Below are 27,959 nucleotides of genomic sequence, written 5' to 3'. Positions count from 1 at the left end.
ATCACTGCAATCCAGCCATTTTGTTTAATGAAGAATGGAAGGCTGGCATTCAGAGATGTGGTTATGTGCCGCATATTAATGTGTGCTCTGTAGACATCCTCCCCCTTTTTAAATGAGTGGCACAGGAACGAAGCCCTCTATAGAGCAGCCACTGTGGGAGCAGGAGCTCACAAGGTAACATATCATCGCTAAACCTACGGACGTGGCATCCGGCGCTCTGCAGAAGAACAAGTCACTGTCTGATGAGGAGGAAAAGCTGGTCCCACGGTTACGATGTTTGGGTGTTTTCGAAAAGATAGCCAGGGTCGAAGCAGATTGTTCAATAAATGCTTCGTACCTAGGATGAAGGGAGACATTATGGGATGCCCAGGGGGCTTTGGAAATCAAATACAATGTTTGAGTAGCACAATTTGAGGTACATTATAAAAAAGCAATTTGAATTGCCAATGAGGCGACACATATCTGCATGCTAATTAGACCTGTGTCAAGCTTAGTCTGCCGGGTTGTGTTGATGGCTAGGAATGCGCTTGTAACTCTGCCGAGAGATTGTTTCTGCATAAATTATCAGCTTTGTCCTACTGATCATTTTCTGCAAACAAACATGAAATGTAAGATCAAAAGGCAGTTCTGAAATTAAAATTATTGATTGATAAAGCCTAGATTTCAGAATCTAATTAGAGGAGGCACAAACAAAAGCTGATATTATTACAGATTGTGCCTGAGCTAGCAGCCAGATTGTGCAAGGCTTGTAATTTATCTTTGTTTATGCAGCCAGGATATTAAAAATGTAATTAAAATGGTAAAATGATCTGATCAGAAATAGCCACCTAGTGGCAAGTATATTATTTTAAATGGATTATAAAAGCATTGATCTGTGCAAATACAAGTTTTTTTTCATGACAAACATAGCAGCTCATTGAAACTTGCTGAGCAATTTGTCTTTTGCTAATAAGTTGTCTTTTGTGTTTTGTTCCATAGATAAGCAACATCATTTATAACCCTCATTTGCACACTAATAAACATTCTGTTATTACAGGTGGTGTTGGGAACATCTTTCATAAATTATGGCATATGAAAATGGAAGAAACAGATAAAACCTTTTCTAGACATGCACTGTATATGTTTGGTAAAATTAGAATATTCATCTGACAGCAGCAGGAGAAGTTGCTTATTAACTCACTCTATTGCTCTGTTTAAGCCATGAAATGGTACAAACACTATCAATATGTAATTCACTTTCTTGCCTATCTTGGTTACTTAAAAATGCTATACAAAACACAGAGGGCCCAATTTACTAAGTCTGTGCAGATTCAATTACTAAATTTCATGGTAATAAAGAGGTCTTTGTGATTTATACATTATTTTTACCCTCATTTAGCACCCTTCTAGAGTTGCCAAGTGGATTAAGTATTTAAAGATCAGACTGTTTAATTGCACACAATATAGAAATGAGTTTCTAAATTTCTCTGCCATCATGAGCTATGGACAGTGAAACTGCCAAAGGAAGCTTTGTCATATGTTAATGAAGCCAGACTATGAAAAACCAAACTATAAACAGTTTTTCAAGAGAACATAGTCAGAAGCTTGTAAGTTCATGAGCAGGGCTTAACTCATGTATTTCTATTTATTTCAGATTTCCACATGAAACCACTATGGAAATACTCTATTCCTTTTTAAGAAATTCACAATTTAGGGTCCTGTCAGCAGCTCTGGGGTCTTTTGTTAGGTGCACTTAAAATGCCAGATTAAATATTAATATGTGGTTAGAGTTGTGCTATTTTGCAAGCCCTGAAACCCTATTAGTAAATCATGATCTGGTGACTGATGCAAGAAATTTCAAGGCACCAAGAGTGCAGATTGCCCATCAATCTGATGGATCACTAATTTTTAGTAAATCAAGCCCTTGGACTTTTAGCTGTAAGCAGATGTATGTTTCATTGTGACGGGAAAAGCAGTCCAACTAACAGAGCAATTTTCTGCACTGAATGTGTACCGTAACAGGCAGAGGTGTTTTGCATAATCAGTAAGTTATTTGAATACAAGTGTTCATTTAACAGGCTGTGCATGAGTGATGTTGTTCTTGAAAAAAACACATTTTAAGCTAGAAGAGAAAGCTGCATTATTTTTATAAAATAGTACTAGGATTTCAAAATAGATCTTCAGCGTGGTAGAACTCCAGAAGGATTCCAAAGAAGAATGCCCAGGGAGAAGTAGTGTCACATCTTCCCAGCCCACCCAAGGAGCTGCATCGCTTCAATAGGCTTCATCACCCACTGACCGTAGGTCACATATGCAAAGCTTTTAGGTGGGGTGAGGAACTATCAGGAAGGATCCTGAAGGATCAGGCAAAGGAAAATGGAACCCAAAAGAAGGGGTGGGAAACTATCTGGGTGAAAATACTGAAAATACTTTTAGATAATAAGCTACTGCTGTAGAGAAGAAAGATCCTCCTTGACACATGGCATGCTTTGATATGTGGCTGAGTTCAGCCTTCCTAACCTCTTGAGAAAAAAACCCAAGAACCCCCCAAACCAAACCACACCCTCCTAATTGGCAATCTTTATTTCATACAGATTAATCTTGACTTCTAGTTCTTATAATATGGATTTAAGCAGCTGATTTAGGTATTCACTAATTATAAAGTGTTTCATGTGTACAGATACTAGCATAGCATATATTGACTCCCATTTCATATCTGTCCTTTTTGCTTTCATAGTCCCTCTCTCTCACACTTTTTAGCAGTCTGCTGACACTTGTATGGAAATTACTGTTAGAAGGAGACCTCTCCAAACCTCCTCTGCTAGGGGTGCTTGACCGACAGCGAGAAGTACAGGTCTGAAAGACTGATAAGTCTCGCATGTATCTGTATCTTTCTCAGGTCACCTTCTTCAAAACACCTATACACACTGCTTAAAAGGAATCCCCCTAATCTTAATCTAAAATAAAATGCAATTAATAAATTCAAGTTTTATTCTTTAGCAGAAGGCTACAAATATAAGCCTTTACAATCAACATATTGAAAGTACAACACATGGTATACGTTTTTTTTAAATAAATAATTACAGTGTGCAATAATTCAAGGCTTTCCCAAGCTGATAGCCAGTCTAAGAAAGAGAGACGAGGTAGTGTTATTTTTACACCAGGTGGCCATTTTTACTATTTTCAAATACTAAATCATTTCTTTTATTTAAAGAAAGTGATCCAAATCAATAGGCCTTCTGGTATTGACATTGTGAAGTAAATGCAGTAACACCAACCATTCTGAAACATTCCAGCGGGCTTTTAACACGAGTGAGAGTCTGCTGGGAGCAGCTTCCCTGGCCGAGGCACATGGAGGGTGTTCTAATTTCCACTAAGCCCTGATCAATGGGAATTTATTACCACTTAGACAAATAGAAAGCCAGACTGTTTGCGCAAAACCGAACCAGCTTGGATATATGGCCTACATCAGAAAGATACACAAATATTAAAAGTAAAGCAAAATAGTAAAACAATATGTGGATGTCTTTTTAGCCTTCCTTTTCCACAAAGCTAATGCTTTGCTACTACGTTGTGTAAAAATACGAATGCTGACAGAAGAAAGCTCACATGTATTTAATGGCATTCCAGAGTAATGTACGGATCATTGTTTCTGAACTGTAGTTCCTATTGTGCTCTGTGTCGTACTCATGTGTTTACCAAATGTCAGAAACCTCCTTTACAGGCTATTAATACTATTGTGGTTCCTCCAACATGCACACAAATACACCCACTCCTCTCACCACACACACTTTCTCAGTGTCCATCAATATGTTACAAAGTCTGCGTTTCATTACCATATCATATGGAGTATTGATTCCCGTTCCAAGCTAAATAATGTTGTTTTTTAAAAGATCTTTTACCCTTTAAGTGGGGTTTGCTAACCGAACTGCAGACTGGTAACAAAGACGTAGTATTTGATACCATAGTATTTGATACCATATATATTTTGGCAAACACCAAAACCAGTAACTTAGGCAGAAATTTCAATGCTTAATTCAAGTTTTACAAACAGGAAAATTGTGCACAAGATCCAGTTACATACATTCCATGTTAAAAAGGGAAACATTCCTAATAGACCTTTCAACATAATAAGATTCAGGCCTTAGCAGTAAAGAAAATGATTACAAGTTTTATTAGGCTTCAACTAGTTTCCATACCAGATCTAAAAAGTCACCTTGCACCTATATAAAGAGGATTATTTATGTAATTATCTGTACATGTGTCCTCATCAGCCACTGTATACAATCATTTCATGGCATTCAGATTCAGCACAAAAACATCAAGGCCTAAGTACAAATATTATTACTATAATGGGTTTTCATTTCTAGAGGTCATCAGGGGAAGGGATTAATTTTGCTTGCTTTATTGTACACACAGAACAGCACACAGGGTCATATTACAATGCCTCTATCTGGAAAATCACATTCAGCTGTAATGAGAAAGGCACTTCTTAAAACAATTTTACAATTTTGGGTGTATTAGCTGTATTTTATTTCATTTCTATATTGCTTTCCTTTATGCACATTTATTTCAGATATCATTAATTGATTGTTAGTGATATTTACAATTATGATTTCAGGTGTCTTTTCTGATCTTTGACAACTGCTTGCTTTTCCTTTTCAAGATTCCTTTTGTCAGTAGAGATATGGAAACATTTTGTATTCCTGTGTAGCTATAGACATTTTTTTCAGAATTGTATAGAGAATTTAAAATCTGTTAACCACGGCAAAAGTACTTCAAATACATTGCATTTCCTTACAGTTTCTGTACATCATACATAAAACGGTCTCTGGCTAATAACTTACAGATATGGCGTTATTTTCCCCTTGCTTCCTCAGAGAGCATCTCATTATGAGGTATTATTTAAATGAGACAAGTGCATTCTCATCTGTGCTGCGTGAAACTGATATTCTGCTACCCAAGGAACTTCAGTCTTGCTCATGCCGGGTGACATTGTGAAGCAGGCATTGTATAGGCAGGGTCAGAGGTAGCAGGAAAGTGAACCCAAAAGATCATCATGCAGTGTCCAGGTATATACATCTGTACACAATATCCATTTAATGAGTATGACATTAGCAGTCACGTTTCAGCCAGCAACAGATGATTCTTTTAGTCTGTTTTCAACCAGTTTCAAAGCTCTGTGAGTGAAAGTTAAACTGAGCCAGGACTGGCTGCAGAATCCCAACAGGGCAAGCTGAGATAAGAAAAAGAGAAAATAAATTTTTAAATCAAATGTGGAGAAAAGCGAGATGAAAAGCAAAACCAGAAATTGAATAGAACCATTGAACAAAGACACAAATACTGGAACTGAAATGAAAAAAAGGAAAAATTTAATGCCTATAGCATTTCTTATATGCCTTACAGAGATTATGCACTTGCACAGGCAAAATTTGTTCTTTTTCTACGGCTGATAAAACCTAGATTTTGCTCAAGTTAGAAAACTTGTTTTCCCTGGGTTTCCTCAACAGGGATAAAAGAACAAGAGTTTAAACTACTGGAAAAAAAAGATTGACCAACCTGAAGAAGTTCCCTGAATATTCCCAGTCTTAACATTAATATTATTCTGACTTATTTTGTCTTGGCAAAGGAGCTGAGAAGCAGCAGCGTCTGGAGACATTATGATTTCAGAGGCCAAGACTACCCATAAACCTTACAAAAGCACTGGAGAACTGCACAGAGCAAGAGCATTATAGGCAAGATAAAACACATGCTTCCTTTCCCTAATGCACGCTCTTTCTGGCTCTGCAGATTGGCAATGAAGTCGTTCTCCCAGACACTGTCTCTTTGGAGCGCTGAAGACTATACTTGGCACTTGAGGGATACATGTGCAAGCATGCTGGCCACTGCAGTTGTGATCACAACTGAAGGAATGATACGTCCTTTCCCGTTCTAGCAAGGATGTCTCAGCGACTCTATTGACTCTCATGCACAGAGACTATTTCTCAGCCTGACAAAGATCCATTAAACATGCAACATTTTTTTGGCCAGAATACAGCCAAAGAAAATTCTCATTGCTGTGTGAGAGTACGCACTGTGAAAGAGGTACACAATCATGTACTTTGGGGGTATCTGCTTTTGGTCGTAAGTATAGTTCATTCAGAACTTGCAGCCTACATATTTGTCTCTACCTTTTTGAGAAAATAGGTCATAGAGGTACAGTTTTTTGTGGAGCAACATAGGCTTAAGACTGTAAAGGCTTTGTATGTTCCTGTGCATAACATGCATAGGAAGGAAAAGATGATAAATAATTGCAATTTCCGTTCATGTAAAACAAGGTTAAAGGCCCAAATTGTGCTTAAACTTGCATACATTAATTCCTGACATGAAAGTTAATTACATTAACCCATTGTAAAGAACCTCACGAACCCTCCCTTGCTTCTCCATCTAGACATATTTAACATCAAGAGAATAAACAAAGACCAATACACTAGAAAGAATTAATAAATGTAACTGCAGAATATGCATTTTCCTTGACTGGAGTATTTATACACAGTCACACACATATCCACAGAGAGAGCATCCATATGACCTTGCCTTTCTCGTTGCTTAAAATGTTGTTCTTTAAAATTCAAGACAAGTTTATGAATAAATCATAATAAAAAACATTTAAGTTGTTAGTTGAATCAGAGAAAGAAATATGATACAAAGAAGTGGAATTAGTCCAGAGGTTTTTTTAAAATATATGTCTTTAAATATACAGGTTTTGCAAGCCAAGGGGCTTGGATTCCAGTCTTCTGGGTACTCAAAAGAGCCACTTCAAATTTAAAAGGTCTGATTCCACTTGACTCTCTCTCTCTGAGTATAACAGCATCCTGGCACCTGTCCTCAGCCTCACGCTGAGATCCCAGACACCATCACACTAACGCACAGAGGAACACTCCTATGGGCTGGAGGCTGCCGGTTCCCCGGTTGTTGATTCTTTTAAGCCAGGATCTTACTCTCCCCACTCCAGATGGTTAGTATTCTTGGACGGGTTAGTGGAATTGTGTTCTTTCTTAAATAGGAATTCTACACTTATCGGGGCCGGAAGGGGCATTCCCATGAAGAATTTTTTATTTTATGATCAAAACAAGAAATACCAAAAAAGCTCCTGACCAGTTCTATCTGAACACAGCCCTGTGCAAGGAAGTCTATACAGAGCAAGGCTGTGAGAATATATGACATCCCGATCCCCCCAAACGTGCTGGTTTAGATTTCATTGGATTAGATTTCATTTCACTCAGGAGGAGACACAAAGGCGAACTGGCACAGGACATCCCACACCCATACTACTAAACTCTTTCATCCTCCAGAAGAGGGTGGCTGCACTCAAAGTGTCTGTTAGAGATTTTCTCCGGCTCACACTAACTCCTGAACTACATCCAGGAATTAGTCAGCTGAAGGTTAGCTGGCACAGGCCAAAATCATGCTGAGGAACACACTAACACTTTAAAAGTTGAAAAAGTAGTATTCCAGAGCTCAAGAATGTTCCTAGTCTCTGTTTAATTTTAGGCTATACATTTAGCCTGTAAGTCTTTCCATTAATGAAAGTGAGCTTTGAACTAGGTCCTTAGAGGGCCAGTGACATTTGAAGGATGGGAGAGGGATACAATCAATTTAAATACGCATTTGCAAATTTACAAAATATTATGAACATGTAAGGTAGTGCATCTATCTTCATCAGATTCTAAAGCTGTAAATACCAGATGTCATTTATAGATTAAATGATTTTCCTAAATCTAATTTTATATTAATACAAACCATTTGTCAATTCAACATGAAGGTTTCTATTTTAAACATTCAAAAGTCATGGAATGCAAATGTTAGGGTTATCCCAGTGATTCATTGCACAAAACATAAATTAAGGTATAAACTGAACAGAAAAATTAGTTTGCCTGAGAGGTGTTGAAACAGATCTGTAACTGACCTGCTCATGGCATTTTCACCTCTGCTTGTTTTTTAACATCCCTCCTTTTGGGGAAAATCCTCTCAAAACCCCACAGCTCCAAGAGTCTGATCTCCTGCACATGCAAAAATTTAACTGACAGTAAACAAAAATTCAGCATGTGTGAGAGGGCTTTGACATGTGAATTCATAAAGAAAAAAAAATAATTCATGTGCAGTTTAAGAAGGACTTTTTCTGTTCCTGTTTACTTTCCAAATCATGGAATGGTTAAATACTCTGTACCTTTATCTTCATTATTACTCAAAGACTGATCCTTTCAGAAGATCTTCAAAGTAACTGGCAAAAATAATAAGATTGTCAACAAGTACTTAAAGAAATTAAAGGAAACCATATGATCCTAAGATAAAAAGGAAGTTTTAAAAAGTAGCAAATACATAGCTGATTCCTTTTTCACTATGCTACAGGAGGACAGGATATCACAGAAGGTAATACTATCAAAACAAATTTGAACACCTGTATTTGATGTTACTGTTTTCAAATTAGAAACTTTATAATGTCATTGTCTTTGATAAGATCTGCAAATCAGAAAATGCAATTGTTTAAGAACAGAGTTTTGCCAACCTGTATTTCCCAGAATCCCTAATTTTGAGATCCCAAAGGAATTGTCAATACAGCTGGCAATTAAAAAGGAATAACAGAGTTCAAACTGACCCTTGTCATGTTCAGTCTGCATATTTGGAGCTTGACTAAGGCAACTGAACTGTCAGGCATAAGGCAATGAAGGCCACCTCTGTCTCTGCCCCTGAGTCCATCGTGGATAGTCACCTCCATGGAGTTAAGTCTTCTATTTCTCTCTATTCTATGTTAAAGCAATTAAATACAGGAACCGTCCTCGCCACCAGGATTTTCCTTCTTCACTATTCAGCATCAACACTTCAAGAACTCACTCATTTCTTGACAATGACTCCTGACTTTGAAACCAGCCTAGACTCATTGTTTTTTCCATTTTTGACACAAAGGACTTGTTTACTTATGTGTGAGTACATGCAAAGAGCAATGCTGGCAACACGCTCCCTAGATAGGATTCAGTGACTTTAGCGTACAGTGGCAGAAGAGTTCTTCTATTATAGCAGCTCCTTGACTTGAATAAGCTATTCTAGCAAAAGGAATCCATATTTTCTGGATTTTAGTAGCATAGTCACGGCAGGAGAAGGAACGCAATACAGATAAAGGTAAAGTGAAGACACAGGACAGAAAGCAGAACAAACAACAGAGTGACCCTGATAAACATCCGGGAGAGAGACCCTTTGAGCTAAGCCTTGACTGCAATAGACTTGGAGTTATGAACAAAGTATGCATTTCTTAGTTTCGTGTGTACATGGAAACATATTTTCAACATTTATAATTACATTATGTGATGACACGTATCAAAGTCTGCCACTGACATTTGGAGTTAAAACTCTTTTGTTTGTTCTCACTGAAGCTGCAGTTTGATGAGATGACTGTGTGTACTTACTGATAAATGGGACAAACACTCAGGACTTCAATATTTTTCAAAATAAACGTATATTGCTTCCTTTTTAGTATTAGCATATTCTAACATTTGGAGTACTTACACAGGGCTTAGATGTCAGTAATGCATGCATCCAAGATTTAGGGTATTCTGTTGACTTTTTGAAATATGAAGCCAAGCACAGGTTTTCATGGCATAGATCACCTGTGGGATCTTTCCACAGGTCAAAAAACGTAAAAATCCCCAAAACCAAAAACTGAAGCATAAAAGCAAGAGACAGGAGAGGCATCTAAATATTTCTGCCTTGAAGAAGGAATGTCTTGTATCTCATATGATCTACACTGCATATGAAAAATCTTTGATTTTTAAAATGTCTATATTAAAATACAACAGAAGATGCCAATATGAAATGAAGGTCTAAACTACCACCTGCTTTAAAGAGTTATATAAATACCTTTATATTTTCATTCATGAAAATATCAGAACAGGAGATAATAAAACCTCATTAATGTACAATGCTTTGTATTGCATCTCAAATGACTTTCACAGCAAGAAACTTGCCCTACCAATATCCAAGCACCTGTGGTACTTCTAAGCAGAAGGAAGTATAAAATCAAATCATTCCTACCACATCATTACATAATTTATTCTCAATTATACCTTGTGAATGATTTTAAATATTCAATTAAGGTGCATTTGAATTTTGCCAAAGATTATTTCAGTTCTTATCACCTTTGGATGCCTGTTCAAAATGCTTACTGCTAAGGCATTAAATGTACCCTCTCATATTGTCACACTGACTGTAGGGTAAATGAGTCTACGATGATTTCTCCCTCCAAGGCTCGGAATATTACATTAAAATCTAAAAGAAACAACAACATTGTTTTCATATAACCAGGGGCCTCTCCAGACATAAAATACATTTGCATAGTTCCAGATTCACTGAGGAGGAAGTAAGTTGACTTATTCACATAAAAGCTGCAGTGATGTGTTCTTATATTCTGTCAAGCTACAAATCTGAAAATTTGCCTAAAGGCAAATTGGATTTTATCTATCCATAGCATTAATATATAACAAATCTACATAGCTTTTTATTGATATTACAGTCTGTTTTTCTTACTTCTAAATTTAAACAACCTTTCATCTGACAGCACATTGCAGATTTTTTGTTTCTTGCTTTGTCTGTTGCTTAAGTACAATATAGTCAGTGCAGTTCTTACCTTTTAAAATGATACCTGCTTCTAATTAACAGCATTTCAACACAGAATTGCTCAAGAGTAACTAGACTGTGTGGATCCAACCCTTAAGTCATGACTTAAGTATGTATTTCAGTGGAGGGCTTGCTTTCTTTTGCTCGAATAAGGACTGAAGAAGTGTTTGGGGTTTGTTTTGAAATTAATAGCTAGCAGTTTTCTTGTTCATTAAAAAATGCTTTCTTTTTAAAGTTTCCTCCATAAATTATCTGATTCTTTCCCTACTATGGCCAATGAATTAGAACTATGTTGTAACATTGCATCATCTATATAGTTGTAAAATAGATTTAATACAATCAAGAATAAATCATTGACAAATAAATTCAATAAACATGGTCTGAAGACTGAGTCTTGGCGGACATCACAGTCCATTTCAGCCAAGCCAGATTCCTTGCCCTGTACAACAAATCTGTGTGCTCTTCTTATTAAACAGTCATGAATCTGAGTTAAGTGACTTATCCTCAAGAGCATCATAGTCTTATCTCCTCTAATCAGCATTCTAGAGTCAATCAAATCAAATGCTTCTGTGAAAATTACAAAATACAGTGCCAGTACTTTGATTCTACCCAATGCCTGGTCACTGGCAATATTAATGTTAAAATACCAGATGCCAAAAAAATTCTTGGCACAGTCAGGAAGAAATGAAAGTCACAGATCTAAAGACTTGGGATGAAATTCTGCCAATTAGAGGGATAGGAAGAGAAAAGGCAAGATATTTTTATTCTTTTACATACTGTTAACTAAGTAAAATTAACTGAAATTACAGAAAATCAGCTCAGACATGGCCTTCTGGGAGTTGATTGCAACATCAGGCATCACCCAGAGTAAGGTGAAATTATTCACATCGACCCTTAATTTCGCATAGCTAAAAACGAGTTCACTCTTTCTCTTTCAGAAAGTGTTTCAACATTCCTGACTGGCTGCCCTGAACAAGAAAGAACATCAATTCTCATAACAGCTACCAGTTTTTTTGCTATGACTCTACTACAGAAAGGGTGAAGGGAATGCCTTTATCTTTCTCTTTGGCTGAAATCACAATCAGATAAGTTTCTACTTGGCCAAACTGGCAAGAAAGGAAGGCAGAATTTTTTTTATTCTGCACTGTAGGGAGTAGGCAGACTTTAGCTATAACTGACTAAGAGATTTCCAAGTAACTTTTCATAACATTTTTCATTTTTCTCTAAGTAGCAGTTTAGAATATTAAACACATTAAAACTCTCTCCCCTAGAAAATAATCACTTGAAAATGATCCTTAGTTCAGGGGATTATATGTGCAATAGTTCAACTACAGCTAATGTGGCCATAGCATCAATAACTCCTGAAGTTGGAAGGCCTGACAAAAAACATAGATTCTACAGTATCCAAAAGAGGTTAAGAAAAATCACATTTATGGTTACATAAGTAGATTTCAGTAATTTTATCTTGTAAAGAAGTATAATGGAGAAATCTACCTATGTTAAAATCCCTGTCACTGAGAATGGAGATTAATTTTATCCCTTTACATTATTTCACAGAATCACAGAATCACAGAATCACAGAATCGTATAGGTTGGAAAAGACCTTTAAGATCATCGAGTCCAACTGTAAACCTGACACTACCAAGACCACCACTATACCATGTCCCTAAGCACCTCATCCAAACATCTTTTAAATACCTCCAGGGATGGCAACTCAACCACTTCCCTGGGCAGCCTGTTCCAATGCTTGATAACCCTTTCAGTGAAGTAAAATTTCCTAATATCCAGTCTAAACCATAGTTCATCTTCAATAGTTCATCTACCCCTAAAAGCAGGCTGGCTGTCTAAACCTTTCAACTCTAAAAGCAAAGTAGATAGCAAGTCCTACCTGACAGGAAGACATAAAATTAAGAGACTGGTGGCAGATAAACACTGTTTAAGCAGTAGTAATTAAAGTCTTTCTATACAGGTATCCACTGGCTGCAGGGCTGCATGCGAGTCTCTCCCGCTGTCATTTCCAAAGGCTGTTTGTCCATAGCACTGCCACAGTACTGCCTTGCAGAGCCAGGCTGCTCATTCAGTGACGCACTTTTAAATTTTATTTTGTCTTATATTTGGAGAGTTTTTTTAAATCCCCTATCCTGAAAGTAATCAAAACCCTAGTCAAGTTCATTTTTATTTAAAAAAACCCCAACTTTTTTAAAAATTTGTTTTTAAAAGAAACAACGACTGTGGCAAAATGTCTGAAAATGTCATCAAAGTTTACCTGAAAGCAGAATGTTCCCCTTTAGCTGTCTGAAAGGTCCTGGAAATCTATACATTACTTCTAAAGGGTCCACAAAAGAGTAACTAAGAAAATAAGCTTTAGAAAATAAGCTGTGACCTTCATATGGGATTGAAAAATATAGTAAAAAAATTGCAGATCTATTCCATTATGAGGGGAGGGTAGAAGCCAGGCAGGATACCTTAATGCCTTAAATGGCAGTAGACATACATGTGGGCAAATAAATTGTGCCATCTTGTCAAAAGACTCAAAATTCACTATAAAAGAGTTCACAACTTTACATATTTAGAGTTTTGCTGTTTGAAGAAAGACTTCAACAGCAAATAAAAAGAATGCCAAAATGTTTACTGTTAATTTACTTTTTCCTACTGTCTCATTTTGCATCCTTCATCATGCACACCTGACATTCTATCATGAGGTACGAAGCTCTTCTCATTCACTGTATATGGAGGTTGAGCACCTTGCTCAGTATTGTGAATCCCTCTCCTAGAACAGGACATGGAACTTAATTCTTGTTGTTCTTCTGCTAAGCAAACTAATACTGATGTCTTTAGTGGTAGAGCATGGCTGAGGTGTAGGAGCACCTCCTAGCTCCTAGTCTGGATGATCCCCGTTCCATCCTATTTTAGGATGAGATGTGGGAACCCAACAGTGCAGCCTTTCCCCTTCTCTTCAGTTTTCATGGGAAGGAAAATGAGGAGATTAGGCTGGATGGAAAAATGCCATAATTTCCCCAGTCTGAACAACAGGCCACCAGAAACCAAGACAAATTTTGGGCCTTAAAATTTTTAACTCCTTATTCTGTTTTTGTAATATACAGCTGTATGACTGAAAACAAAGGCTAAATAATAGGATTCTCATGTATGAATGTGTTTGATTTGTTATATTAATTATCTAATTAAAAACATTCAGAATCAATATTTAATGCTCTAAGCTAAATACGTTTACATTTCAGGAATCTGATCTTTAAAAAGCAAACTGAAGAGAAATTTAACATATATTGGCAAATAGTGAATCAGGAAATGGCCACATCTGCCTGTGAGTCTATCAGATTTAAAGGGCCTGCAGCAGAAAGTCATGGTAACTTTTCATGGACTAGTTTATGCTGTAAAATCTGTATTCACATAACCGAACAAGACTGACAACATATTAATGAACCCTCCAATATATTGCTATGTGTAAGTGAGTTTAAACCAAGCTTAAATAAAGTTAGGAAATTATCTGACTAATGATGAAAATGGATGTTCATAGTCTATGTTAACTTCTAATTTTCTTTAGATGTACATCTTAGAAAGAAAATATAATACTTACTCTCCGACAGTGTGAATTTTTGGACCACAGCTTCTTTGTTAACACCTAGTAGTTTGAGGAAGGGTAGTCTTGGATCCACAGCTAAATTTAGGGTTTTGCCATGGCACTGAAATACAGTATTCCACAGTCACAGTTCCTATGTTTTATATCTCTAAGTCCACTCGACTGAAATATACAATATTTTACCACATCAGCAAAAGAAAATATTTGGAGTTGACTGTATGCAGTATCAAATATTACTATTATTTTTATAATGTATACTTTCAACCAGATACCATCCTCAGATATGAATCTGCAGCTGAAAATACCTTATGAGAAAGCACAAACTGGATTTTTAAGGTTATAGAGTAATGCATTCCACATATCTGAGGCTCAGATACAGCTGGTTTTTTATTTTTTTACTTTGGATAATAATCACCAGTACAATGTTCTGTCCATAAAGATCTGTTAAAAATTTACCAGGCTATGATATTCATTATCATAGCCTTTCAAGAGAAAGCTCAAATGTTAAAATGCAGCTAGAAGCGTATGGGCAATATATCACTCTGTTCTAGTAAACACATATATTTTATTTTATTTTTTAGATTAGTTTCATCTTGAAAATTACAAATTGGATTAGGAGGTTTGATATGATTGGAAAACAGATTGACAGTCTACTTAGCATTTTTATTAGTTGTGTAGATTATCTATAGGCTATAGATGACCTCAGTCAACTTAACATTCTTTAGGCAGCCAGACACAAGGCAACAACAGCCAATCATAAAAACATGTACTTGATTATTAGGTCTCAAGATGTGTCAAATCAATACACTGTATCACCTTCAAGGCTAGATATAAGAAAGCATCTGCATCTTTTGTAACTTAGGAGGATGAAGAAAAAATGTTAAAATAAAAAACATAGTTTACATAAGTTCTGTTTAATACAGGTACGTACATTATTATCATTTCAGGTTTTTGATATAATTATCACAATTTTTACTCTTTGAATCTCTTTGAAACCCAGAGAAATATAGGTCATAAATGTATTAAATAAAAACTTAAAAGGATCACACTGTTTCTACCATCTCTTTGTTGTTACTATGTATGTATCCAGCATTAAGTGGTCTCTTCTGCTTCTGATTGGAAGAAGAAATGGTTTAATATGACCAACGTACAGTAATACATCAAAGCACTGTTTGTAATCATGCTTAACTGATGCCATCGCACTTGGTGATCTAAAGTTTAAGGGAAAAATATGTAATGCAGAGACTGTGGTTATGCTGTACTTGCACTATTTAAGCGTAGTACCCACATCAGTAGCAGCATAGGAAGGGAACAATTCTTCAAAAGTATTCCTTTTCTACAATTCCTTGGTTCCTGGGTATTTATTAATCTACAGCTGGCCTTTACCACTACTTGGCTATCAACTTCACTGTATTGTCTGCTGACCTTTTTATCACATTTACCTTATTTAGGAAAACAGGGAACCAAGGTGCTCAATTCTTTCTCTAATTAGCTCAAGCAAAAGAGTAGAAAGTGTAAAGTGTCATTAACTTCCATGGATCTGGACCCACGTGTCATGGTTTAATCCCAACTGGCAACTAAGCCCCCTACAGCACCTCGCTCACTTCCCCCCAGTGGGATGGAGGAGAGAATCAGAAGAGTAAAAGTGAGAAAACTTGTGGGTTGAGATAAAGGCAGTTTCGTAGGTAAAGCAAAAGCTGTGCGCGCAAGCAAAGCAAAGCAAGGAATTCATTCACTCCTTCCCATGGGCAGGCAGGCGTTCAGCCATCTCCAGGAAAGCAGGGCTCCAGCACACATAATGGTTACTTGGGAAGACAAACACCATCACTCCAAACGTCCTCCCCTTCCTTCTTCTTCCACAGCTTTATATGCTGAGCATGATGTCATATGGTATGGAATAGCCCTTTGGTCAGTTGGGGTCAGCTGTCCCAGCTGTGTCCCCTCCCAACTTCTTGTGCACCCCCAGCCTACTCACTGGTGGGGTGGGGTGAGGAGCAGAAAAGGCCTTGACTCTGTGTGAGCACTGCTCAGCAGTAACGAAAACATCCCTGTGTTATCAACACTGTTTTCAGCACAAATCCAAAACATAGCCCCATACTAGCTTCTATGAAGAAAATTAACCCTATCCCAGCCAAAACCAGCACACCGTGCTTAAGGAAGTCACTCAGAGGTCGAATCTACTTACTGTTCTGAAGCAGCATAATTCAAAATACAGTTCCTCTACAGGCTAGATAGTATTAAGCCTATCTCTTACAGTAACAAAGACAGAGTGAAGAGACACCAATCCTTCTTTAAGATTACTTTACAGGAAATCTTAATCTTTGCATGCTTCGTCTGTGTCTACAGACTGGATCTCAAATGTTTCGCCACAAAGAGTGCCTGCACATGAACGCAGTATATTCCCCATGGGTGAACTGCAACCTTGAAGCTGCAATAAAGATGAAACAAAACACATCTGTCCCATAGTCATGATCATAATATGAAAGGCTACTCTATCACACCATTAATAACTATGAATTTAATTTTAGGTGGCTTGTCAGATGTTTCAGTGATTTTCATGTAGATTTTTCCATTTAACATACCAGAAGACATTTTTCTGAGTTTGTTAACATTCTTCATTTCTAAAATTAGAATTGATTTGGAGGATAAAATTGTGAACAGTATATTCAGAAAAGTGGTAGACATCTTTATCACAGCAGATAATATCTCTAAGCATGCACAAAATGTTCTGATCAAACTACTTGAATGAGAAAATATCTGTCTGATATATCTACATATATCTATATTGATTCATCAGACAGATATTTTCCTCCTGAAGTGAGGCACCAAACCAAAGTCACCTGGAAGTAATTTAAATAATCATTACCTATAAATACAGTAAAAGACCAAGTGCAATGATACTTCATTCGCTGACGTAGGTTAAAAACTGGCTACACCTTTTCTTCAAAAGAACTTTATTCAGGACTTGAAATAATATTTTGACAATGTTTCTTCTTGTCAAAACACAGCTTTAGTCAATCTTCGTCCTTCCTAGTGGATTCTTACCCGTGGAAGGAAGAATCCTTAATATTCAGGAACTTTTTTAATACCTGTGCACTGAAGACCTTTAGAGACTGAAGTTCCAGCACGCTTAATATACCAGTCAGACATTTTTGGAACTTGTTTGTTTGTTTTATGGAACACTACCTGAATTACAGGACATGAGTAAAGTTTTTTCTGATTAAGTCATTCAATTATCCCTTTTGTAAGAACGCTGGAACTGAGTTGGCTTCATACATAGCATCACACTTCGAAAAGCCTCTGCAAATCAACTTTAATTTTTTTCTTCTTGTTTGACGTATAGATTCTCAAACTTTAAAATATCATAACTGTTATTCCTAACAGAATTAACTGTTATTCTGAATAGAAATACATGTTACAATGAACCATGGTGTTTGAGAACGTTTTTTCCTCCTCCTGCTTAATTAAGTCCCGTAACTCCTAATTAACACTTCCTAAAGCTTTAGTTTGTCTAAGGTAGTAAGCCCTAGAATTTCAAGGGTAATAGGTGCTATGCTAATTGAATGGATAGTTACAAATGAGTTGCTAAGGGATTAGCCCAAGAAAAGCTAAATACATTTAGGAAGGTTTTGTGGTAGTTTTCTATACAGAAAGATCCACAGAATCTTAACTGACTAGAAACTGAAAATCAAGCAAAAATGAACTCCTTTACACTTGTTTCTTACTAATGTGTATCTCTTCATCCTTCCCTCTCACTGGCTTTACTGGAAAAACAAACACATATGCCATAATTAACTAGATTTACAAACATGAGGTTTAACTTCTGCAACCTTTGGCGAATCTTGTTGCCTGATATACTCCGGCTAAGGCTAAAGAAAAGTCAGATAGGAGGGGCTAGAACTTTCCTCTGCTGAATACAGATTTCTGCTAACCAGTCAGCCTGTTCTTTGTTACAGGTCTTAAGATACTTATTTCTCTTTGCTCCCTGCTACCAGGAAGTGTGTATATATATATACATATATACACACACACACACACACACACATATATATGTATGCATATACTAAAAGAGTATTTTTAAAAAAGAGTGTTTTTTCAGAGAGACCCTGAAAAGCAAGCTGCCATGTTGGATTGAGCAGTTCATTGGTAATGTGCCAGCATACCTTTCAAATGTCCTACAGAAATGCACTGAAGTACCTGGCATAGCAAGAATTGTCTAGTGCACAGATCTAAGGGCCTTCATACCCCTGGAAACATCTTACTGCACTGAAGATCATTCCAGTTATTTAATTACTGGTACATTTCCTAAAACAAATCCCTGAGTTATCACATGATCATATATAATATTTCATCTTTTCTTACTCCCTTGTGCTTAAGGTCTCCTGATTAACATTCTATTGGATATCTGAATCCGTGTCCTGGATTCAGGCTTCTTTATGTACCATTTTATGAAAGTTATTATATGAATGGCCTCATTAGAAATCTAATAGCACCTAAATTCCACATCCCTTTGCACTGTGACTTTTGGTTTTCTCCTCTGTCAGACGACTTCATGATACTTCAAATTCACTGATTTTTGCATTTGAATATCAGTATGTTGCATTAATACATTATTGCAAACTACTGTAGTATACTTGGAAGTGAACACGTTACTTTTGGTGACCTCCATAGCAGCTTGTACTGCCCCTGTCCCATTCCCCCTTCTTCCTGATGCTGTCGATAACAAAGTTGGTTAGTCAAGGACTGAGGCTAGTTTGGCCTGACTGGTGTTTTGTGAGACAACTTATTTTCTCTGGTGAGTTCCTGGTTTAGGTTTCTTCTTCCAGCAATTTAGTTTCTGGTTAGTGACCCCAGTTTATTTATTTATTTTTAATAAGAAGGCCACAATAAGGTGTCCCCAAAATCTTCTCTTCTGCAGGCTAAACAACCTCAATTCAGCCTTTCTTCATAGGAGTGGTGTTCCAGCACTCTGATCTTTTTTGTGGCCCTCCTCTGGACTTGCTCTAACAGATCAATGTCTTTTTTGCACTGAGGGCTCCAGAGCTGGACGCAGTACTCCAGGTGGGGTCTCACCAGAGTGGAGCAGAGGGGGAGAATCACCTCCCTCGACCTGCTGGCCATGCTTCTTTTGATGCAGTCCACGATATGATTGATTGCTTTCTGGGCTGCAAATGCATATTGCTGGCTCATGTCCAATTTTTCATCCACCAATACCCCTGAGTCCTTCTCTGGAGGGCTGCTCTCAATCCCTTCATCCCCCAGTCTGTACTGGTACTTGTGATTGTCCCAACCCAGGTGCAAGACCTTGCATTGGGCTTTGTTGAACTTCATGAGGTTGAACTTCACCTGGGCCCACTTCTCAAGCCTGTCAAGGTCTCTCTGGATGACATCCCTTCCCTGAAGCGTATCAAATACACCACTCAGCTCAGTGTCACCCACAAACTGAGGCATCTGAAGGTAATGGTACAGTAGGATTAACACTGAAGAAAGATCTCTTGAAGATGCTGTATGACGTAAGATGAATACTGTTGGGAAGAAATGAACTGTTTTCTCGCTATGTCCTTATCATTCACAGTCTGTCCCATAAGCCCCTGGGAGCCCCAAAGACCCACAAATTTTCACACATACCTCCTGTTTCTTTCATACTTAAATAATACATTATTTGTTTTTTAGTCTCTGGAGATAGGATTTTTTTTGTCTTCTTGGCTCTCTCATTCTATTTTAAATGTTTGTATGACACAATTTATGATTCTTTCTACTAGGTTCACAAAGATAGGATTTCCAGCTTGGCTCAAGTAATCTTGCAGATTTTGCCATTTACAAATACTGACTTTTATCTTACATTTTCTGCTGAAGTAAGTTATGCTCTCCATAATTCTGTTATAACACAGTCAACATATGTCTATCCTGAGTCAAAATTTCATTTTCCCCATGTTTGATATTAGGGTCATTCTGACTAGTTATGCTATTAAAAAAACCAACAAAAACCCAATGAAAAATCCTTTCTGTAATTGGATGTCACAGTACTTGTTTTTTGTTTGAGTCTTATTCCTGCAATTTTGAAATAATTTATATTGTGGTCACTTCTGCTTAGTGGCCCCAATGTTTTCAAACAGTTCCTGTATATTATAACTTCTGATTTACTCCTTCTGTGTGCTTTTAGACTTCATAATCCCAAAAAGAAATGGTTTAAAGGATCACACATCTTTAAACCTGGCTCGTTGAGGCACTGTACTGGTTTAAGTGAATCAGACTATTATTACTATTTAATTATCAGAAATAGTGATTAATAGTAGTAGCAAATTAGTAACATCTTTGAGCTTCTTTATTGTTAAGCATTCAATATTATTTTCCTAATGATAAAGTCAGTAATGCAATACAACTTGCTTACATTTATTTTTGTGAACTAACCTTTAAATATACAGATTTTCATCATTGGAACGCCCTTCACTGACACCTTTCCTTGCCTTATATTTTATGTAGTATTTTGGGAAGAAGGCTCTCTTTCCTTTTTCTGATTTCTGTCAACAACACAGCATAATTTATTCTTTTGCTGCCATGATGTTCCAGTGATCATTGTAATTCATAATTGTTATTATGTATGTTACCTTCCATTGCTTGGTTCTTTGTTTCCCACTCTACCACATTTCAGCTCACCTTTTTATGTTATTATTTATTTATTGCCTATACTGAAAGCAATAAGTAAAGCCTCCACCCCCTATCTTTGAAGTATTCTGCCTGGTTCTGGGTTGGAACCTACACTTTACACTTGTGCAATTGGGAATACCTCCTTAATTTTATTAACAAAGCTCTGGCCTCTTCAGCCTTGATCATAAATATTACACCTGCATCAGTCTCTAATAGTGTCTGCCTGTGGCAAAAGGGAATACTTTAGAATGTCTTCCTATTACTTTGCATACTTTTTAATTCATTTTTCTGGTTTTCCTAACAAAGGCAAAGGCAAACTTTTATTAGTTGAAGATATTATTTCAGCATGGATGATGATATACTTATAGGGAGATAGATTTATAATCTGCAAAAAATAACAGTGTTATTGCTATTCTATAGTAAGCATAAGGAATTCTAAGATGGATTAAGGAGTTTCTTCCAATTAAAAAGAAATTTAGCATCAGTTGCTTTATGGCAAGGCTTTAAGGTATTCTGGGATCCAAGTATTATGGATGGAGAACAAAATGCATTTCAAAGTGTTATTCAATATAAGATTCCTTTATTACTGAGTTTTAACATTTGAAATGCAGTTTTTGGCTGATAGAAACAGACACTGTAGAAGCCAAGTTGCTTCAAATGTATTTCAGATAGATAGGCAGAGGCCAAAATCCTCCATGAGTTGCTACAGACATTAAAAAGTTTTTTGAGCAACTGCTTTGTTTATAGCTCTCAGACACTTTATCATGTTGGGTTTTTTTAATGTACAATAATTTTGGAGCATACTTATCATTCAGTGTGGGAAAGTAAGCAAGCACAGACTGTGATGTAGGCACAAGGATATATAGTAATTTAAGAATTTCCACCTATGATCTCAACTTCACAGTGAACTGAATGGACACTGCATAAGCAAGCAACATTGTTTGAAAGTCCTATTAATATTTTAGAAGTCTTAAGAATTAATGAATTCTCTTATGGTGAGTGTCATCTTCCTTTCTTTTGCAGTATTGATACATATAGCCACTATGCTGAGTGTTTTGCTGGGAGTATTTATATGCTGAGGAGGGACTTTTCAAAATGTACGTGCAAAAAAACCCTCAGAAAGCCTCTCCCTTTTGGTTGTTCCTTTCTCATGTTCTTTTCTTAAGAGGATTGAAAAATGTCTAAATAGTCTCTTAATTAAATTGATTAAGCTTTTTTTTTAAAGAATTTTATTCATTTTATCATAATCTCACGTCAGCAAATCTTAGTAAATAGCAAGGTTTTGATAGTTCAGATTATTATTGTTAAAAATATTTTTTATGTTAGGTATTGTGAGTAACACTGTTACTATTTAGGCATATACATTTTTATTAACACATGCTGGGGCAGTTCTACATGGTTTAAAAACACAGTGGAGTTTTTTTGCTCCACCACTGTTAAAAGAAACTTGAAATCAATTTTATTCTATGTGGAAAATGTATATCCCTTGACATTTAACTTAAGACATAGCCAGTAAGTTCACATTCATGTGACAGCACAGTTCAAATTGATGAAAACAATGTATTCCTTGTGTCATTGTAAATTTGATAAAAATCGGAGCATAATAAACAAAAAATGGGGAGGTGTGTTCCTGCAAGCACTAACAAAGGTTTGCTGTTCTTTCTTCTCAAGAGATTTTTTTTTTTTTGGTCAATTAATGGAATTCTAATATTTTAATTGTATAAGTTGTTATTAGTGTTTAAGGTGGTTGTTGTAAAAAAACCAAAACCGAATACAAAAAATTTCAGAAGCAAATGAACCATGGATATTTCAGTCTGATATATTTATAGCACCTGTGCTATGCCAATATGCCTTGTAAACGGGAATAGATCTGTAAACACATACAAAAAAGCAAATGGACCCTCATTTGAAGTACTTAAGACATAGAAGTAACCTAACTTTGAGGTATATTATGCAACTATGACTTAATTTAGGCAACAGCAGCTATGAGCATTCTATGTCTTTGATGATCAGGCCACATGAAATCACAAAACAAGACAGAACAAGAAGTTTTACATAAAAAATAAAAAGGAACAACAGGAATGATTCAGCGTGAAACTACAGATTTTAATAGAAGAGAAGATTGCCCCATTTTTTACAATGAGCACTACTTAAAAATTCCACCTGTAGGCCAAATCAGTCTCCTATGTTCCTGTTAGGTTTGACACTTGAACATTACTTTAGGATTTTGCTTAGAACAAAAGAATAAAAGTCATTTTAATCAACTCTTCTTCTTTTTAATCAGTGCAACATGCGTTTCATGAACAATTTATGGCACTCGACAAAAACATGGGACTTCTTTCAGATTTGTGAAAAACAGAAGAAAAAGGTATCCTAAAAGAGAACACCATCACTATGGATAGAAACCAGGCAGAATATGGTAGGATATGAGCAGGCATAATTGCATGCTTTGATATTTATGATGAAAGACCTGAGCTGAAAGAAAAATGACAAAATGCTATCTTAGCCTTTTATGAAACAAAGAAAACCTGAAGGTCGTGCAATAGTAATTTTCATCATTCCTTCCAAAGCCTTGGCAAGCTTTGAAAATTCATATGTAATAGCAGCTAGCTTTTCTAAGTGAAAGTGCTTTGAAATCATCTTGGGATATACAGAATATAAAAGAAACCTTCATTTTTCAACTGCAACAAAAGCAAAATTATATTTCAGAACATTAAGCTGACTATTTTAAATTATGTTGTCTTAGCTCTAGAAAAATCTTTCATTACATTGTACAATTAATTTTCTTAAACTCAGAATGTTCTGCTGTATATATTAGTTTTAAAAGAAATTACTTCTGTAAATTAGGAAAAAAAGCTCTTAAAAATTACAATTTATTCACTAAAATACAGCAAAACATGTCTGGCAAAATCCACTGACAAGCACAAGAAGTGCAAGCTAAGAATATAGAATAAAAAAGGATGTTTACTGTGAGATTTCTACAGCTGCATAACATGCTGGATTTCATTTCAGTCCAAATTCCTCTATGTACAAAGTAAATGGTTAAATTTAAAGATACCTACAACCTCAAATTAAGGATGCCTAAATTGTCTTTAAAGTAGAAGCAAATTCTACCTAATAATATTCATTTCTCATCTTCTGAATGGGTGGGATATATTTTACCAATAAATCATTTTCTCTGAGTTTCTGTATTTGTTTAGACCACTGTTTTTTTTTCTGTTCGTCCCTGAAATAGAGGTTAAACACTTTTTTAAGCTGTAATTTGACCTCAATGCCTGTTTCCTCCAATTGAGACTGAATCCCCAGCAGCAGGAGAAAATATGAAAAAATAACCATCTCAGGGAGAAAAAAATAATCCAATAGTTGGAAACTATTCCAAACTTCAGAAAGCAAGTAGTATCTCAATGGAAAAGTAAAAGGAAAGCTATCCAAACTTCTGATTTTCCTTCCGTATTACCCATTCTGCATCAATTTCCTTATTTTTTTCCTTTTTTTTTTCTTCACGGTGTTTTAGGAAGTTTACTTTTTAAGAACATGGAAAGGCACAAAAATTGCATTTAATAACCCAAACAAATTAAGCATACTGCTGCCTTTCCTGGAAAAGTTAGAAGAAAATGTGTTAGTTCAAATAAAATAATTTTTTAGAGGTGACAAGAAGCCTTTATCATGTCCGGGTTTTTTTTTTTTTTGGAAGGACTTTTATGTGTTCCCCTCTAGACTATCATTATTTGCACATGTGGGCAAAGCAGTCCTGCAGTGTGTAGCATCCAAAAGCTTCTTTACTTCTCCAGTATTTCCTGGCCATATGGATGAATAGTGTTTAGTTTTAAGACATTCACTTTTATACTTTTTTCCTTTGATGTAATTTAGCCTTTCAGAACTCAGAGGCCATGTATTAGAAGTTATCTGTTCTACTTAATTAATGTTAGGCAGAAACCCACACTGTGCTTGGCTGGGTACAACTGCACAATTGGACGTGCAGGATGAACAATAAAGTGCATTTTACATCCTTGGGGTAAACCACCAAGAAAGAATTTTTGCTAGTGAAGAATGGAGGGAATGCTGCAAAACTGAGGTTTAAAATAGAGCCTATGATGGCATTATGTGGGTTTTAAGATTCAGAGAACTGAAACAATTAGTTAGGTACAACACCTTAAAGCAGTGAGACTTAGATCCAAATTCTTATCTTGGAAATTCTACATTTAGATTACTAGAAGTGGGGTCAGAAACAAAGAACCATTTTTTGATTGGTTTTAGAACTGATATTTTAGGCATGTAAAACCAAAAATGAGGGGTCTAACAGTATTTCAAGGAGAAAAAACAATACATGAAGATATCCGATGCTCTTTGATGACTATAAATATAGAGCCTGACAGTATTAGAAAGTTAAGAAGACAAGTGTCTGCAGCCCGAGATAGCAAAAGATACTTAAATATCAGTTCAGTGGCACAGGTGGCTGAGACTTGCTCTTTTAAGTCTGAAGGTGCCATGTTTTGATCCTCAGCTTCTATGGGAGAATTTTAGGTTTTGACCACCTTCTGGAAGACAAAGGTTTCTTAGCAGCTGTGGAGGTGTGACTTCTGCCGTTACCTTGTTTACCTTTTCTTGTCACTCTGCTCAGAAGAGGAAGGAGTAGCTGCCCTCAAGAATCAGCCTGCCTCCTTCGTCTCTGCATTCTCAGAGTTTTCTTTCAATTTATACTTTTCAGACGAAGTCATATCATTACGATATGCAACCTTTAACCCTTCAGAAAGTATTATTTCTTCAAAAAATGGCACTCACGGGTTGTTAAAAAGCTTATCTTTTAAATGCATGATTAGGAATTGAGACAATTTGTTATTCCTATGAATATTAATGAATACTGCTATTAGTGCTATTGTTACTATTTATAGTAGTAGTTGTGTTGATTCCTATATTGGTGGTACCTAGGGTTTACAAGATAATACTCCTTTGTATTAGTAACTGTAGAAATATACCAGTATTCTGAAGAGCTTACCAGTGAAATACAAGACCACTAACAAGAAGTGGCTACAATAAATGGACTGGAGGAGCACAGGAGAGTGAATAGATGTCATTTAAATGTCTCTCCCAATATAAAGCTTCTGAACTGTCCTCTGGAGGCAGCTATTTCTCTTCATTGGTTATAGTACGTCACAGAAGCTTACACTATGTCACTCCTAACCACTGGCATCACAGTAGAATAAAATCTTACAGAGGGGTATGTAAGGACATAATGTTTCTATTAACACGGCACTTTACTGTTTGAATATATCCTCTGAATATATTCAGAAGAATATCTTCAAATATGCTGTTTGAATATATTCTCTGAATATATTCAATATTCAATATTCAATATCCTCTGAATACATTCAATGCCTGTAAGAGTATCACAATCTTCTGTGTTCCTGTGCCTGCTAACACAGATTCCATGGCACAAGATGTTTCTGATAAATAAAGATATTTCCTTCAGCTTTTACTGAATGAAACTTGCCCTGTCCTTGCTCTGCTGTTCTTTTTGCTCTGCTAGCGAAAAGCTGCTAGGAACTTCTTGGGATACTTAGCGGCCATAACAAGCTCCTGTGTGAGCTCACTGCAGTTCCCAACTGTGATGTCCATGTCCTACTGCCGTGCACAAGTTGGGGTTGGGCACTGTGGAGAGTTTGGTCTGGCAACCACCCTCTACCCTTCCACTGGCATTTACTACAGTCCATGATCAACAATGATTGAATAGCCAGAGTTAGGCATTCCGTGTTCTCTGGCTTCCCTCAGTTGAAACTGTGCTGAAGCATCTCTTCCCTCCTTCCAGTATTTTTAAGTTCAGTAGATTAGAATGACTACTGTTTCTTTTCACAAAAAAAGTCCCATGATTTTTTCCTCAAAAATGACCAAAACTGAATTGGACTGAAGAATGGTCCACATTGCATCATTGGCTCAGTGCGACACTTAGAGAAAGATTCTGATCTTTTACCAGTTTTTTAAAATTATATAGGTATTCAATATTCAAATGGGATCTCCTGGAATCTTCTAAAATCCTCAGGCACCACAGTTTTGGAAGATAAACTTAAGGGGTCACCCTATCTACATTTTCAGCTGCCTAATTACTTTAAATGATCTAGCAGTAGTTCCCTAAAGAAAATATCCCTTGTCCTTTGACACAGAAAGTCTGTCCAGGCAGCTGATCAGGTTGAACCACAAGCTCTGCTGATTTTCAGTTACCTCCATTTGATTTTTCCTAAAAGTCATAGACATAGGAAAACATTTTGCTATAAGATGTCATAGAGTTTAAAAATAAAAAAGAAATTTGACATTTTCACTGAGTGCACACTGCCCTCTGCACTTGTCTAATGAGTCAGTTAAAGTTTTTGTTTATTTTGCCATGGTGAAATACCTTCTGTAGCAGTCAGTGAAAACTCTTGTAAATTTTTAGAAAGAGGTTACACCAATGTATTAACACCTTTAACTGATATAACTGTGTCTATGCTATATGATTGTATTATTTCAGCAGCTTTGTCTGCAAATAGCTACAGAAGGAGTGGTGAAAACTAAATGTAAAGGAGCTCTTGGAATAGAACAGAATTCCTTGGTCAAGGTTTTGGTCAAAATTATATATAGATGCAGTGAGTTTAAATTTGTAAATCTGGCTTAAATGCTGAGAGATTCTTCAAAACAACTAAAGGAGTCCAGAAATTACACAGGGATAAACTGAAGCTAAAGGTCCAGTTGTGGTCCTGAGCTAAACACCACCTCATTGCTGGCAGAAGAATTGTGTGTATGGATGTGATAGGCAGTATCAGCCTACTGCAGCAATTTAGAATTCTTAAGACTTTTACCTGGATGTCAAATTTGCTTGAAATAGGTCGAAGACTTCAAGAGTTATCAGCTTGATTGACAGATACACAGGCATTTTGATCACAAAAATCTTATGTTAGATTAAAAAAATGGGGATCAAGCTTCACAAAGCTTAATGGGACCAATACACAGTGGTATAAAATACTAGTGACTTTTTTCAAAATCATATTTCTCAGATTTTAGTTTTCATTAAGAAAATATAGCCTCAAAATGTGAGCTGAATGTAAGTGATAAA

The sequence above is a fragment of the Mycteria americana genome, chromosome 2 (assembly GCF_035582795.1).
Source record: "Mycteria americana isolate JAX WOST 10 ecotype Jacksonville Zoo and Gardens chromosome 2, USCA_MyAme_1.0, whole genome shotgun sequence".
Classification (NCBI taxonomy): domain Eukaryota; kingdom Metazoa; phylum Chordata; class Aves; order Ciconiiformes; family Ciconiidae; genus Mycteria; species Mycteria americana.
This window is presented reverse-complemented; position numbering follows the sequence as displayed.